The sequence below is a fragment of the Meleagris gallopavo genome, chromosome Z (genome assembly GCF_905368555.1).
Source record: "Meleagris gallopavo chromosome Z, MGAL_WU_HG_1.1, whole genome shotgun sequence".
NCBI classification, from domain to species: Eukaryota; Metazoa; Chordata; class Aves; order Galliformes; family Phasianidae; genus Meleagris; species Meleagris gallopavo.
Window position 1 is genome coordinate 5,678,454 of NC_139435.1, and position 16,225 is coordinate 5,694,678.

Below are 16,225 nucleotides of genomic sequence, written 5' to 3' on the forward strand. Positions count from 1 at the left end.
TCTTCAGGCTTCCCATAATAAATACACATTGACAGATTTGCAGCTGCATTTGTGTTTCACAGACACAGAGAGGCATCAAATAGGATTTCCAAAGGTATGTAACCACTTTTGGAGAACAAATGGAATTAGTAGCCTTAGTCTTCTAACTGCATTTTTAAATCACCTGCAGGTTATTATTTTCATTGTTTGACAGATTTTAGAAAGATTCTTACTGTACTCAGTGTAATATTCTGAGATTTTAAACAATAATTCTGAGAAACTATTTTGTTTTTGTGCAGGGAATGCAGTTGTACGAAATCAGAAGGAATACATGCATAGTTGTGGGGCTTCCATACATGTTCTGCTGCCCGTGTATACACATAGAAAAGACTGTGAAGATAGAATAACTCAGTTATTTCTTAGAAGTTCTAACATAAAATTCCCTAGTCAGTTAGAAGAAAATATCAAGGTGATTTACAGCTTTATGACTCAGATTATGTTGATTTTGGTAAGTCAGTCCATTCTGTGAGTGAGAAAATTATCTTCATTATAAAAGAATGACATACATGCGTATCTTGAGGTCCCTATATATGTATATTAAAAAACAAAACAACGAACAAACAGACAAAAACAGGGCTTTAAGCATTTCCTTTTAAAACTATCACTGGAAGCCAGCACAATTGTATCTGAAGAAAAGAGACATTTCATTTTGAATGTCATCATTAATTCTAATTTAAATGTTTTATGTAAATAATAATAATAATAACAACAAAAAGATTATGCTGACAATAACAACATGCCTTGGAAAAGTAACATTTTTGGTGGCATTATTCAAGGAATTTTGAAAGAGTTTTTCCAGTGAGTTAGGATCAGCATACTAAACAAAGTATTTTATACTCATGAGAAAAACTTTCATTTCCATTTCTAAACATATTAGTTTTATACTACAGAAAAATGCATACTTTAAGATGAGAAGAAGGGATTATTATTTATTTTGAAATTAGAGGGGGGAAAAAAAAAAAAAAAAGACAAGAAACAACCATAGACATATCTCTATCATAAGGGCACAACATGCAGGTTAAGATCTTCTTAAGAAGTCCTTATGTGATGTATGTGTTATGTGCTCAGGCATGACAAGTCAACTGAAATTCAACTGTGCTTCATTTTTCTTCTTGGACTGCAGAAATAGTAAAAGAGGTAGTTTGTTACTCATGTTCAGGAACATTTAGAGTCCTCACAGAATTTTGCACCAACATCAGCCACGTGATTTTTTCTTTCTTTTGAGTCTTAGAAGCCGTGGAGCAAAGGGGATAACTCAACCTTTCTTCTTTTCCCCCTTTATTCTTCTCCATTTATATGGAACTTCTATATACTGTTGCTAAGGCTGTTACAAATCTCTATTGATACTTCCCACTAAAAGTGGAGCTCCTTACATAGTCACTTCTTTAGTGAGTCATTTCTCCTTCATTTATTTCTTCTTTTTAATACACTTGAGTGGCATAAAGGGATCAAATCTGCCTTTGTTGGTGCCTCTAGGACTTCAGACTCTTATTTAAGCTACACATTTCCTACTGTTCAATGCATATTAGCCATCACTGCAAGCTTAGAAATGCACACCACTAAAACATTACCTGTATCAGTGAATTTGGAAATCTGTATACAATAAACCACAACTATTATCTGCCACTTAATCTAATGTAGTTAATGCAGTTTTCATTTACATGTAATTCTTGATACTAACACTAGGTCAAATACAGGCTAACACAGAAACATAAAAGCACTTCAGCGTCTCTTCAGTGTCCCTTGAATGCAGTCTTAATATCCTGCATCACTTAGTCCCTCTTTGTCAATCACCTTTTATCATTCCCTTTTATTGTTCTTTATCACTTGAATGTGTTTGAATTATGATAAAGACACACAGGGTGTAACTTCACCAGTTATGTATGCTAGAAGACTCAGAAGGGAGTGACCCACTGCTGAGAGTCATGGAGGCATCCCATCTGTCAGTCTAACATACAGTGGAAAGAAATCTGCTACTTGCCAGGAGACAAGGTCCACGATGTCACAGAGAGACTGCCACAACTGGTAAAGAGCACAGACTGCTGTTTCCTCCCTTTCGATGTGGGAACCAATGATTTTCTCAATGCCCTAAGGTGACATACAGGAGAGCTGGAGAGGGAATTACCAGAGAACAGAATGATAAGACAAACAGACAAACAAATAGATTTAGATCAGGTATGGAAGAAATTATTTACTCTGAAAATTAAAAAAAAAAAAAAAAGTATAAAGGTTACCCAAAGAAGCTGAGGAAGCCCTGGGACTCAAGAATAGATCGGAATGGGTATTTTATATAACCTGAACAGGCAAAAGGGGTAGCTGCCCATGGCAGGATATTGGAATTTGATGTTCTTTAAGGTTCTTTCCAATGCAAACCCTTCTGTATCTATACTAAATTATATTACTATAACGTAATGATACTAATACTACTAGTAATAATTTGTTGGGAAGATATATCTGTGCCTCAGTATTTTGTGCAAATACCTTGGATCCAAAGTTTTGTTTGTTTTTTTTTCCAAATCACTCCATTACTGGAAGGAAGAATAACAATTTGGAAACCTAAGTTAATCAGATCACTTTTTATCTAATCAGTTTTCCGTGATAATATATCTTCAGTGGCAATGACCTAAAGTGCAATAACACAAAAAGTTTTTAAGAAAACGTTTAAATCCACTCCTTTGTCTTGACTGTTTGCTTAAGTGAATTTGACTTTCCATTCTTTCTATTTAAAATCTTCCTGTTACTTATGTCATTATAAAATATGGCAAACATATAGCTCTTTCCTCAGCCTTATATCATGGGAACAAGAAAGTCAACAGATGATTGTTTCTTCAGTTTTTATCAATTCTTGAAAACAGGATTACTCCTTCCTCTCCTTTACAGAAGAATTTTCTTAGAAATAAATAAATAAATAAATAAATAGATAGATAGATAGATAGATAGATGGATAGATAGATAGATAAATATCAAAAATCACCACAGATTTATCTGTGTATGTTACATTAACTATTAAAGAAAAAAGATTAATCTTTCCCTGGTTCCTAACCAGTGATGATCTATAAGTCCAGCTAACCCTTCCTTTCAATGAGAAGATAAAATCCAAACATGGTAGCATCCAAATAATTATCAGAAGTCTAGCTGTGCTGGCAGGGTGCAATGTACAAGATTCAATTTTAACTAGAGATTACAGTACAGTAACCTTGTAGTCCTGAATGTCAAACAGTCATGTCATCTCCTCCCATAAGGGACTAAGTCTTGACTTAGAGGCAGTGTGACTTTTCATGAATGATAATGTATCTTGTATTTGAAAGAGTGAAAGAAAAAATGCCAGACAACTCTGTTCCATTTTTCCTCTTTCTTCTTTACATAACAAACTTCACCACCACTTTCAAGCACATTATTTCACGTTGCAGAACCCCCTCCCCATTCTCCACTTCCCTAAATTCAAATAAAATATTCCAACAAGTGGGATTCACTCTGCAAACTCCATACTAGGACATGATCAGCCAACCACTACAGGGGATACTTTATGGTGCTGATATCTCATGGATCAATTTCTCTCATTCTTATTTAGTAAAATCAAAAAGGCAGGTAAGTGATCTCCTATCACCTTTCTGCCAATACATGTTTGGGTCTTTGTCCAGATGATTTGAACTTTTTTTCTGAATATGTATGTGCTGGAGTCAGGGTATACTTCTTTGGCTTGATCATATAAGAGAATCTGAATTCCTCTCCTATAGACTTTTTGTGTAAAAAGGGCAGGCTGTTTCCATGTAAGCTCAACTTGACTACATTTGATAAAAGTTACTCTGGGTTTAGACTGCTTAGATTCAAATGGGACCTGCAGAGTGGGAGCGAAATCAGACCAGACAACAGTTATTTATGCATATTATAGATCTTGTGCCTGCATTTTCTTCTTCCTTGTCCTGGTTTCAGCTTGGATAGAAGTGGTTTTTGTTTCTTTGTTTCCTTGTTTATTTTTGCCCTTTGTAGTGTCTAATATGATGCTATGTTTTGGCTTTGGAAGAAATACCATGCTGATAACATACCAATGTTTAAGTTCTTGCTGGAATCAAGAATATTTCAGGGTTTTTTTTGTTTCTCATACTGTCCTACCAGTGATAGCAGCTGAGGGCCACAGGGAGCTAGGAGGGGACAAAACCAGGACAACTGTCGTAAGCTGGCTAAAAAGACATTTAATATCATATATTATAATGTTAAAAAAAAAAAAAAAAAAGCCTGAAAAATGTTGATTTGTTTGAGAAGGCAGCCACTTGCTTGGGGATAGCTGGGCATCAGTCAGTGGATGGTGAGAAATTGATTGTTCATCACTTGTTCTATCTATCTATCTATCTATCTAGTTTTATAAATAAATAAATACAGAAATGTGCTAACAAGGACATGAAGATAAAATGGCCTATATGTTTATAGAATCTTCCAAATTAGATGTTAGATTATTCACAAAGGTAGCCTTTACTTATTGTCTTGTTTCGTTGCCTGCAGGAACGTCTGCCAGTGTGATATTTTTCAGAGTCAAGATGTTGTCTCTGAGATTCCATACAGCATTTTTTGCAAAGCAGTGAGGAACAAGCTCCTTCTTCCTGATTCTGAAATGCTGCTCCCAAGAGCAGGGAGGATTTAATTCCCTAGATCTTTCCATCTGCTACATTGTCCTGTTGAAAAGACAGGCAAAAGCACAAGGTGAAGAAAAAAAATGAGAGAGAGAAGGCAAGAGGTATGAAGGAAAGGAAAGAGGGAAGTTAAGAAAAAAAGGAAAATAAGAAAAAAAAAAAAAAGGAGGAAAGCTGAGAGTTTCTAAGGAAGGTTTTGATTTTATTTTGTTTATGCTTGTGTTTTTCTGTGTTTTTTTCTCTTCTTTTTTCTTTTTTCTTTTCTTTTTTTTTTTTTTAATCCATTCATGATACTCAGTGTGAAACTAATTGCTTTAAGAAGTTTCTCTTCCAGGAGCTAGTTCACTGTGTGTAACAATTTAAAGCATTTGAACATGCTTTCTGTACGCATAGTTTTCTTCTTCAGTGTCCTCCTGTGGGTACCTTTTCCTAACCTCACTCTTTAATGCAAAGGACATTTGCAATGAAAATGGAATATCTACTTCTTAACAGTTCATCTGCTTCTGATGCTCATTTCTCCACCTGAAGTCACAGTCCTCTACTTGTGACCTCACTGCAGATCGCTGTGCTCAGAGAATTATGATGTTGCAAGTAGAGGCTTATAACTTCAGTAAGTGAATGAGCAGCCTGAGCAGATGGACTCCACTGAAATGAAGATCCCATCTTCATGCAAATACCGTGAGCAATAAAACAATGAGAGGGAAAAATGGCAGAAATTACACAAGTTGGATTGTTTCTAAATACACAGTGTAATTATTAATTATTTCACTCTTCCTCTGGGGCAGGGTTAATGGGTCAGACCCATTAACTAGGATAGTTCCAAGAAGTGACCAGCATTTACGCAGATTTTAATGTAACCTTAAGACACTCTGATACAGCCCCCAGTACTGCTGATGTCTGTCTACTATTTTGGATGACACTACATCTACATTAGGATGGTCTATTGAAAGGAATACAGCACAGGTCTTTATAGCCTGAAATAAGAGCCAATTACGACAATTAGAAAATGTAACTAACTCACATATTTTGTAGTTCAGACTCACAGAGGATTGCCTAGCCCAGAGCAACACGACACTGGCGGTGAGGACCATATTCTGGGAAAGCTGTAGGGAAAGCAGGTTTCTCATAATTCTGTAGACTTTCTGGTTGAAAAAAAAAATAATAATAATAATAAAAGAAAATAATAATAAAAAAAAAAAACAAGAAAACAAAAACAAACAAAAAAACTTGTTTCTATTCTGCCATGAGGCGTTTGAGTTTGAAGGTAAAAAATACACACATGTTCAATTGTTCTCAGCCTGATGTAGTATCTGACGCAAAGCAGCTCATAGCTATTTCATGGTATCTTAAAAACTGCATCAGAGTTGTGCTGAATCTGAGTTATAAGTGACTTCTCTGCTGTGGCTGAAGTAATAGGAATGATTTTAAATTTTCAAATCTGGTGGCTATTTCTTGCACTCCATTCATGGATTTGAAAATGCTTACAGACATATATTTTACCCAATGTACTGCCTTATTTATTTGAGCATGAAATGGCTTTTCTATAACCAAAGAGTAGATCAAGCACATCTTTTAGGGATTCCTACCACTGTAGGGAACAGTGGTTACCAAAGCCAGTAGTTCAAGTTCAATAGTTGCTTTTACCACGCTCTGCAACACTAAATTCTTCCCAGTATTTTTTTTTTTTTTTTAAGAGAACATGAAAACACTGTTATTCATAGAATCATTGAATCACATAATGGTTTGGGTTTTGAAAGGGACCTTTAAGATCATCTAGTTCCAACCCCCATATTATAGGCAGAGATACCTCCCTCTAGACCAGGTTGCTCGAAGTCCTATCCAGCTTATGTTTGAATGCTTCCAGGGAGGGGACATTCACCACTTCAGTGGGCAACCTGTTACACTTCTGGAGCAAACATCCAAGTTCGTTACTTCCTACCATGTGAAACCTAGGAAATCTATCAGTGAAGAAGTATTAAACTATCCTGCTGTAAAAGACTGATCATAACACAGATTTGTCCCATTGTTTTTATATCTGAGCTCCTCTCCTGCTTTTCTCTGGAACCCATAGTTCCCCAGACATAGCTTAATACAATTCTATCACTGTGTCAACACATGGCAGCATGTAGCAAGAACTGCAGACATGAATTTACTGTTCATGTTACTATGGCATGTGATGGGAGTCAGACGCTCCATTCTTGCTTTTGACGTTTTCCTGAGCATCTCTCAATTTTCAGTGGATTCAATCTCATAATAATGAAGTACTAGTAATTCTTAGAGATTCAGGAATAGTAAATGGTATTCTTCACAGCCACATATGTAATCAGTAAAGGAAAAGAGAATTGAACTCCAGTTTTGGACAATCAGAGACTCACTGTCTTTTCCTCTTCAATTATTTTTATATGCATTTTCTACAGTGTTCTTAAAAAAAACAGTGGAATGCTCATTGAGAAACAAAAGCAATAGTGAATCAGGATATCTGTTTTTAAAAATCGGATAATAGATGTAAATATGAAAAATATGAAAGTTGTTTAGATTTTGTCATGCATATTTAATCATCTTATATATATTTTCAAACTCCTTCCTGTGAGGATTTCCATTTTTTGAGGAAAATATTATTTGATTTCACCTCTTTGCCTGAAACACTTAAGAAACTGATTTTATTGGAACAATTTTTAAGGTTAAAAAAAAAAAAAAACACATAGGAAAGATGTCCCTTGGATTTATAGAGCTGCTGAAATGCAAGTTCATTTCTTTTAATAGACAGTGACGGCTCAACATGCTTTAAAAATAAATGTCTATACATTATCTTTTCTGGAATATTCAGTCAGTTACCTGAAAAAAGGTAGACTTCTGAGACGGAGCCAGGCTGTGAGATAGCACTTCTTATCTGATCCCGACATGCAGATATAACATCAAACTAATGCCTATAAACAAACAAACAAACAAACAAACAAACAAATAAATAGTAATTAACCTTACTAAATGCGATGCTTAAATTGGAAACAAACAAACACTGAAAGCAAAAACAAAACTGCACACCTGAGCGCACCACTGCAAAAGAGAATGTCAAAAAGATTTGAATAAAACTTTGAGACTGGCATAGCTTCCACTGTTAAAATGGTAGGATGTGTCAGTATGCATGACACTATCATTGGATACATCAAAGAGCATGTTAGAAACACACTTACTACAAAGGAAACACTAGTTGTGCTTCCCGAAAAGAAATGGCAATGACAAAAAAGAGCTTGTCAGAGACTGCAAAGTGAAAAGCCAGCAAGGGTTCTGCAAATATAATGATTCCATCAATACATTGGAAAGACAAGCACTAAAAATGATCAGGGTAGTGCTGGTCACATCATTTTATGTAGATAACAAGTGCTAAGAATTTAGCCTCTTTTATCCTTAAAAAGTCCATTGCAAGCTGATAGTGATTCACATCAAGCTGTCATTATTCATTAAACTTATAGCCAGGAAGGTCCAGTGGATCAAAAAACCTGACCTCAAAAGAGAAATAGATTCTTATGACAGTAGCTACTGGCCTGATTGAATTTCAAAGCCTTTCAGGCTCTCTCTATGTGAATACTGGGCCAATGATATTACAGTGAAACTGGATAAGATGTGAGAGATGAAATAGTGTTACAATGTCAAGCAGATCACTAAAAGATTATATACAAGAAGATCTGTTTTCTGACTCAACAGCTAGTCCTTCAGCCCCTGGATCTACTGCCCTTTTACCTTCATCTTTATTACCTGACATTGTAATTTTACTCATTCAAAAGATATGAAAAAAATTGTAGATTTTTGTTTGCTGATCTTGGTTCATGCATGTGCTTTTCCAGATGACTAAAACCAGATCTAATCTACATGTTCCAGCAGATGCTTAGAAATAAAGTAATACTCTTTCAAAAATCTAAATTTCTGCTTCTTAAAACATAGTTTTGAAAATCTAAGTATTAAAAAGGAAAGGAAAGATGGAAAGGGAAAGGGCAGGGGCAAGAGAAGAAGGAAGAGGAAGGAAAGGAAGAAGGAGAAAGAAGAAGGAAGAAGGAAGAAGAAAAAAAAGAAAAGAGAGAAAAGAGAAGAGAGAAGGAGGAGAAAAAGGGAGTAAGGGAGGGGAGGAGAGGGAGAGGATGAGACATAAGAGGAGGTACCTTGAATTCATTCATAAAAGATACTTCTGTTTTTATATATATTAAACTATTCCAACAATACCACCGGAATGACTGTCAAACTTTAAAAACATACATATTTTTGCAGAGAAATTGAAATGATATGTATGTGTGTACTCATAAATAAACTCTATTATTACTGTAGTTATGTCATTTGCAGCTTTACCAGGAAACATGAAAGACTACTTGTCTCTGTTCTGTACAAAAGCTGTACCTAAGAAAGTCATACATAAGCTCATATCTGGATTTGCTAATTTGAATAAAGTTAGATATAAAAAAAAAAAAAAAAAAGTTACTGAACAACTGAATTTGTCCCCATACTTGAATAAGTCCAGCAAAGTAATATAAACCACTAAGGAGAAGAGATTATATCTACTGCATGATCTATGGTACAGTTTCTCACATTATCATAGAACTGATGTCTGTGTATATTTTGGAAAGTGATAAATATCTACTATAAATATCTAGTCTTATGCCCCTTTTAGGGGTGAGGCCAGAAATTTCTCTTGGTGGGTAGAAAAGAAAAGAAGTTGAGTGCCAAGATAGAGTCTTTAAACAACAGAGACTTAAATCTTTGATTTAATACTATGGGAATTACTGTCGTGTCATACCTTCAAGGATTTTTTTCAGCATTTATATGTCTGAACATTAAAAATGAAGCATCTTTGTTGCTGTTTAGTGAATACAGCAAGAGGTCCAAAAGGAGAAGTTGTAGACATCAGAGTGCCTACAGGGCTATGTTATCATTGGCATCACTGAGATGTGCTATGATGGCTCTCACAACTGAAATGTAAGAGTAGATAGATATAAAATCTTTAGGAAAGACAGGCAGGGGAGAAGAGGAGGGGGTGTTGCCTTCTGCATCATTGACCGCCTGAAGTACATGAAGCTTCACCTGGGGATAGATGAGGAGCTGACAGAGAGACTATGATCTGCTACTAGCTCCCTGATTAGAAAGATTAAATGGATGAGGCCATCTGTAATTAGATAGGAGCAGCTTCACATTCACAAAACATTGCTCTTGTGTGGGATTTCAACCACCCCAATATCTGTTGGAGGGACAGCACAGCAGTGCACCAGAAATTCAAGAGATTCCAGAAATGTGCTGATGATAAATTGCTCTTCCAAGTAGTACAGGAACTCATGAGAAAAAGTGCTAAGCTGGACTTCGTCCTCACCTGAGAGGAGGGACTGGTAAGTAATGTGAAGCTCAAGGGTAGCCTTGGCTGTAGTGTCAACAAAATTGTAGAGTTAAAAGTCTTTGTGGTGTCAGAGAGGATATGCAGCAAGCTTGCTACTGTGGACTTCAGGAGAGCAGACTTTGAGCTCTTCATGGAACTGCTTGGCAGGATAACATGGGAGAAAGACCTGGAGGGAAGAGGGGCCCAAAAATCTGGTCAGTATTCAAGGACCATCTCCTTCAATCTCAGAAGCAGTGCATCCCAAGAAAAAGGAAAGGAAGCAAAAAGGCCAGGAGGCCTTTGTGAATCAACAAGGAGCTCCTGGACTTACTTAAGCTCAAAACAAAAGTCTACAGGTAGTTGAAAGCAGGAATAGATGGGATTACTACAGAGACAAGCAGCCAGGGATCAGGTTAAGAAAACTAAAACTCAGAGTCAATTAAATCTAGCCAGGATCATAAAAGGGAAAAAGAAAAAAATCTGCAGGTATATCAACAATAAAAAGAAGTTCAAGGAGGATGTGGGCCCTCTCAGGAAGGAAACTGGAGATTTTGTCATGAGGCATACAGAGAAAGGTGAAGCGCTCAATGACTTCTTTGCCTCAGTCTTCATCATCAAGGGCTCTAGCAGCATTCTCCAGGTTGCAGAAAGCAATGGTAAGAACTTGGAGAAGGTAGATCTGCTCTCCATAAGCGAAGATCAGATTCAAGACTATCTAAAGAACTTGAAGGTGAACAAGTCCATGGGACCCGATGAGATCCATCCATAGGTTCTGAGGGAACTGGTGGATGAAGTTGCCAAGCCACTGTCCATCAGATTGGAAAGGTTATGGCAGTTTGGTGAACTTCCCACTGATTGTAAAAGGGGAAACTTTACCCCCATGTTCAAGAAGGCAAAAAAAGAAATGAAGGGAACTACAATCCAGACAATCTCATTTCTGTGCCTAGCAAGAACATAGAGCAGATCCTCCTAAAGATCCTACTACGGCTCATGGAAAATAAAGACAAGGTAATTGGTAAACAACAACATGAATTGATCAAGGAGAAGTCATGACTGACTAACTTGGTGTCCTTTTATGATAGAGTTACAATGTCAGTGGATAAAAGTAGAGCAACTGATGTCACTTATCTATACTTGTGCAAAGCATTTGACACTGTCACACATGACATCCTGGTTATCAAGTTGGAGAAAAATGTATTTGATGGATGGACCATTGGGTAAGGAATTCAATGGATGGTTGCACTCTGAGAGTTGCGGTTAGTGGCTCAGTGTCCATGTGGAGACCAGTGATGTATAGCATTCCTCAGGGATTAGTGTTGGGACTGATTTTATTTAATATCTCTGTGGGTAACATAGACAGTGGCATGGAGAGTATCCTCAGCAAGTTTGCAGACAACCAAACTGAGTGGTGCAGTTGACAGACCAGAGGGAAAGAATGCTATCCAGAGGAACCTTGGCAGGCTTGAGAGGTGGACCCATGCCAACCTCATGAAATTCAACAAGGCCAACTGCATGGTCCTGCAGCTGGATCAGGGCAATCCCGAGCACAAAAACAGGTTGGGTGGAGAATGGCTTGAAAGCAGTCCTAAGGTGAAGGATCTGAGAGTGTCAGTTGATGAAAGACTCAACATGAGCTGGCAATGTGCACTTACAGCCCAGAGGGACAAACCTATCCTGGATTGCACTAAGCGAAGTGTGACCAGCAGGTCAAGGGAGGTGATTGTCTCCCTTTACTCTGCTTTTGTGAGACCCCATCTGTAGTACTGGATTCATTTCTAGGACCCCAAACACAAGAAGGACATTAAGCTGTTTCAGGAGCTCCAGAGGCAGGCCACAAATACCACAAATAGCAAAGAGCACCTCCTCTCTGGGAACAGGCTGAGACTGGATCTCTTCAGCCTGGATCTTATAATGGCCTTCCAGTACCTGAAGGGTGCAAATACAAGAAAGTTGGGAAGGACTTTTTATAAGGGCATGTAGTGACAGGACAAAAGAAAGTCTTTAAACTTTTAATCAGTTTTTATTCAGAAGTGTAGAACATACTACATGTACTTTTGAATACAACCTGGAAGCTGATTGGAAGGCACTAGAAAAGCTTTGAGAGGGCCAAAACTGCTTGCAAAGTTTCTTGAAGCTCTCAGTTGAGCTGGCTTTGGCTGGGTTAAGGCTCTGGCAACCAGACTAGCTCAGAGCTGAGTCAGGACTTTCTTACTGAAAGCTTGAAAATGTATTCCTGGAACTGCCTGCATGTAATACAAATGTGGTAAGAATGGTGGTTATCAGAACAGTCTTATCTTCTCGTAGTATTTCATCAAAGACGATACTTAAGATCAGTAAAAAGAGACAATTCAGAGGCTGAATGCTTATGTAAAACAGTAATAAACTTCCTGCAACCTTCAGTTTACTTCTTCCCTCCATCCAAGATTTAAAACTGTACCAGTAGACAAACAAAGCAGTTAGCAATCACAAGTAGTTTGATAACACATTTTAATATGCAAGGCTCTCAGGCTTGCACTTGAAGCAGCATTAAGCCTGGTTTTAAAACCAGCTAAATTAAAAAAATGATAAAACTAACAAGCTAGTTGAATTTCTACTTTTAAATCAACTGTGAGGAAGCATTTATTTTCAAGAGCAAATTCCACTGAGATATCTGTATACGCCACCTATATTCTGTCAAACTCAGTAGTGTTGAAACTGATTTTTTAACTCCCATTAACTTCTTCAGTGAATCAAGATGGATAATATTCAATATCTGATAACATTTCTGCATTTTTTCTGAACCTTCTTTCTTCTCAGCCACATAAGCTTAACCCATACTTGCTTCCTTCCTAATGAGCTCTGAGTTAAGACCTTCCACCCAGCCCACTGAAACTGAACAGATAGAAAATTTGATTCCATTTTTCATTTTTGGTTATTGAGATACTCTTCTAGATGTAGGCAGTATTTTCACTCTGTTACAAACTGCATTAATCTTACTTGAGTAACTATTTCAGCTCTGAAATTTTCTCTTTGTGACCTTCAGCAATCCTTCTAGTTAACTGATTACTTCAAGAGTCATTTAGAGCAGGTGAGAAAAGCAGATCAGTGCCATGGCATTCAATCTCTTGATGTTGGAAGCTATAGTTTTCAAGGCCAACAAATAAAACATATTTTTGAAATCTAACATTTCAGTACCACTGAGTACACTGGAGTAATGACTGATGAGTTTCAGATTATGTTTGTCAAAACTGAGGTCTATTGGAAAATATAGTGTTTAGAAACGTAAAATAATTTAGGTTCAAGAAAACACTAAAGATTAAATCAAACCATTAACATCGTGCTACCATGACTACCGTTAAGCCATGCCCCTAATTCCCATGTCCCATTGAACTGAAAATCTTCATTCCCTGATTTTGGACTAAGGAGTAAACTCCCATTTTCTACATCTTCCCTCTCATCCCTGTCTGAGTCTGAGAAACATTCCAATACTGAGGAATTTGTCTTAATCCTCCACTACAGATCCTACTTAAAATCATTTCTGCCTAGCATGGATTCAGCTTTATTTCTCTACCACGGTAGTGTTGTATTAGGCGAGCTATGGCATGGCGGGTGTAACGCGATAGGGCCCCTCCCCTGTACCTCTGGTGTGAAGATACGTGGCATAAGGCCAACTGGAGTTTGATTACACCACGGTGGTAGGCGGGGAAGCGGGACCTATAAAAGCGAAATTACACGACTAATAAATGCCATTTGCCTCACACCATATTGGTGCGTATTGGGGAATGGACCAGACCATTGACGGGGTCTAGATGACCGGGTCAGGGATCCGAAAATGGGTGAGAGGCAACACGGTAGAAAATTGAGCCAGAGTATCATAAAACTGTCTATACATTCACTCAGTTCAAATCTGCAAGTAGTCTTGAAATTGATACATATTTCTTTGTAGAAACACGACTAGGAAAAATATACCGGACTGTGTATGTCTACACAGTGTTTTTCAGGTGCTACACAAGATTACAGAATGCAATTTGTATATGCGTGTATGTGTGTGTGTGTGTTTAAAGACAAATAAAGATCATCTGGGGGAGTTTGTTTGGCATAAAAGACATAAAATATTGGATGACTGGAAAGAATCATCCTCAATTAGTCCATGATGACTATATTTCCTTGATTTCCAACTCAGCTGAACTTTATCTGACATTGACACATGATGTGATGTGATCATTTGTGCCTTCCCAGAGGTACCTTTCCTCCTCCCTTATGAGGGATGCTGCAAAATCTAGATTCAAGGTAACCACACTCATAGAGAGAAGGCAGGAAAGAAGCTGCTTATTTAGTATTTGAAATACAAAGGCTATTCTTTTCTCTTAAGCAAAAAACAATTGATCACCAATAGTGAGTAAACATTGTTTAACCACTGAACACAGACCTTGAAGGATTTATGAGCAGTTACAAGTTCACCTCTGACTTCAATTGGAAGCTGGGCTGTTTCTCTGAGTTGCAGACTCTGACTGGTAATGTTCTGTTCAAATGAATTTAGAGATTTTCTCAGCTTGTATTCATATTCTACAAAAGGGAAATATCCCCAAATTGCACCTACTTGGAGCTGAATTATTGACTTCAGCTTTGAAGTGCAAATGAGATGAATGAAAACATACTTAGCCTGCAACATAGGAGCTATTTCTAATAGCTGATTTATGGTGCATTAATAGTCTAGTAAAGACAGCTTACTATTGCTATGGATTAGTAATCCTCCAGTCCAATTATACTGAAGATGAAGGCAAAATGCCATCCACTGTATGAGGCGATCAATAGTGGTCATTTCGTAAAATTCTTTACTTCCCTTCTTTCCAGCAATCCAGGTTACAAAATATTCCATAAATTGTTCTTCCATGGTTTATCAAACCTGCTGTTTCTAAAAGCCAGACTTACAGACTATAGTTATGAAAATAAAGTGCTATAAAAAATATTTCAGCACATTAAAGCTATCAGGAGTTATGGGGAATACAAAATCCTTTAGAAACTTCTAATCACCAAAATCTGTTTATATAAAAGTAATCTCCAGCTAAATAAATATAGCAGGAAGAGAAAATAAAGATAATTTTTATATGACCTCTCCCTTTTCCCCACAAAAAAAAAAAAAAAAAAAAAAAACATAACTATTGAAGACCTAAAAATGTTTATGACCTTTTATAAAGTAAATAAACAAACATATGAAATCATTTCATTTGAAAAATTCAAACCTTCTAGTCTCCTCTTAGTGATCACTACAGGACGTTATACCCTTATTTAATATGGTGTAATCTGAAAGAAAATATTTTTCTTCGTTATTCTCCGAAATAACACATTGTCTTGTTTTAGATGTCTGTCTTCAGACATCTATTTTTCCCTGTGGAAAACTTCTGCCTATCACCAGTTTTCTGTCATAAGATTAAATACGTTTGGATACTTCCAACACAAAGTTTTCAGTTTATTTGAAAAAAATACTGTGTGTCCTTAGAAAATATTAGAAGTTACATTGTTATTTGTTGAATTTGTATGTGTCTATCTATTTATATCTGATATGTTATTTCTCTGATTGTAGAGATAGCTAAATATACAAAAATGGAGATTCATACTATGGACTCAGATGCTGGTGAATGACTCCACCAGAGGAGAAACTCAACATTCATAAACAGTAGAGATCTAAGTAGATCTGATGGACATTAGAGTCCAGGATGAGATACCTGTAGTCCTCTAGTTCATGTCTAATCAGGATAAATACACAGTCATACAATCAGAATCACCGAGGTTAGAATGTACAAGATCATCCCATCCAAGTACCTGCCTGTCACCAATAGTTCACACTAAACCATGTCCCTCAACAGAGCATCTAAACATTCTTTGAACACCTTCAGGTCACCGTATCCTCTAATTTTATTATTATTATTATTTTTTAACAATTAAGTATGGTTGCTTACACAGTTATATCTACATTATACCTATGTAAAAATAGGTAAAAATGAATCCCAGTCACAGTTGTAGATGAAAGAAGAATTGAAAAGTCTCAGTGATTCTGCTATACTGAAAGTATATCATTGTCACAATTCAATAGTGAACTATCAAGCGGTGTCAGCCTTTTTGAAGCAGCTGTTCCCCTTTGAGAGTTGTTTTAAGACAATGAAATGATCACATTGAAATTCAGACAGGTAAGATTGCTGTGGTATCTAGAAAGAGAAAATCATGC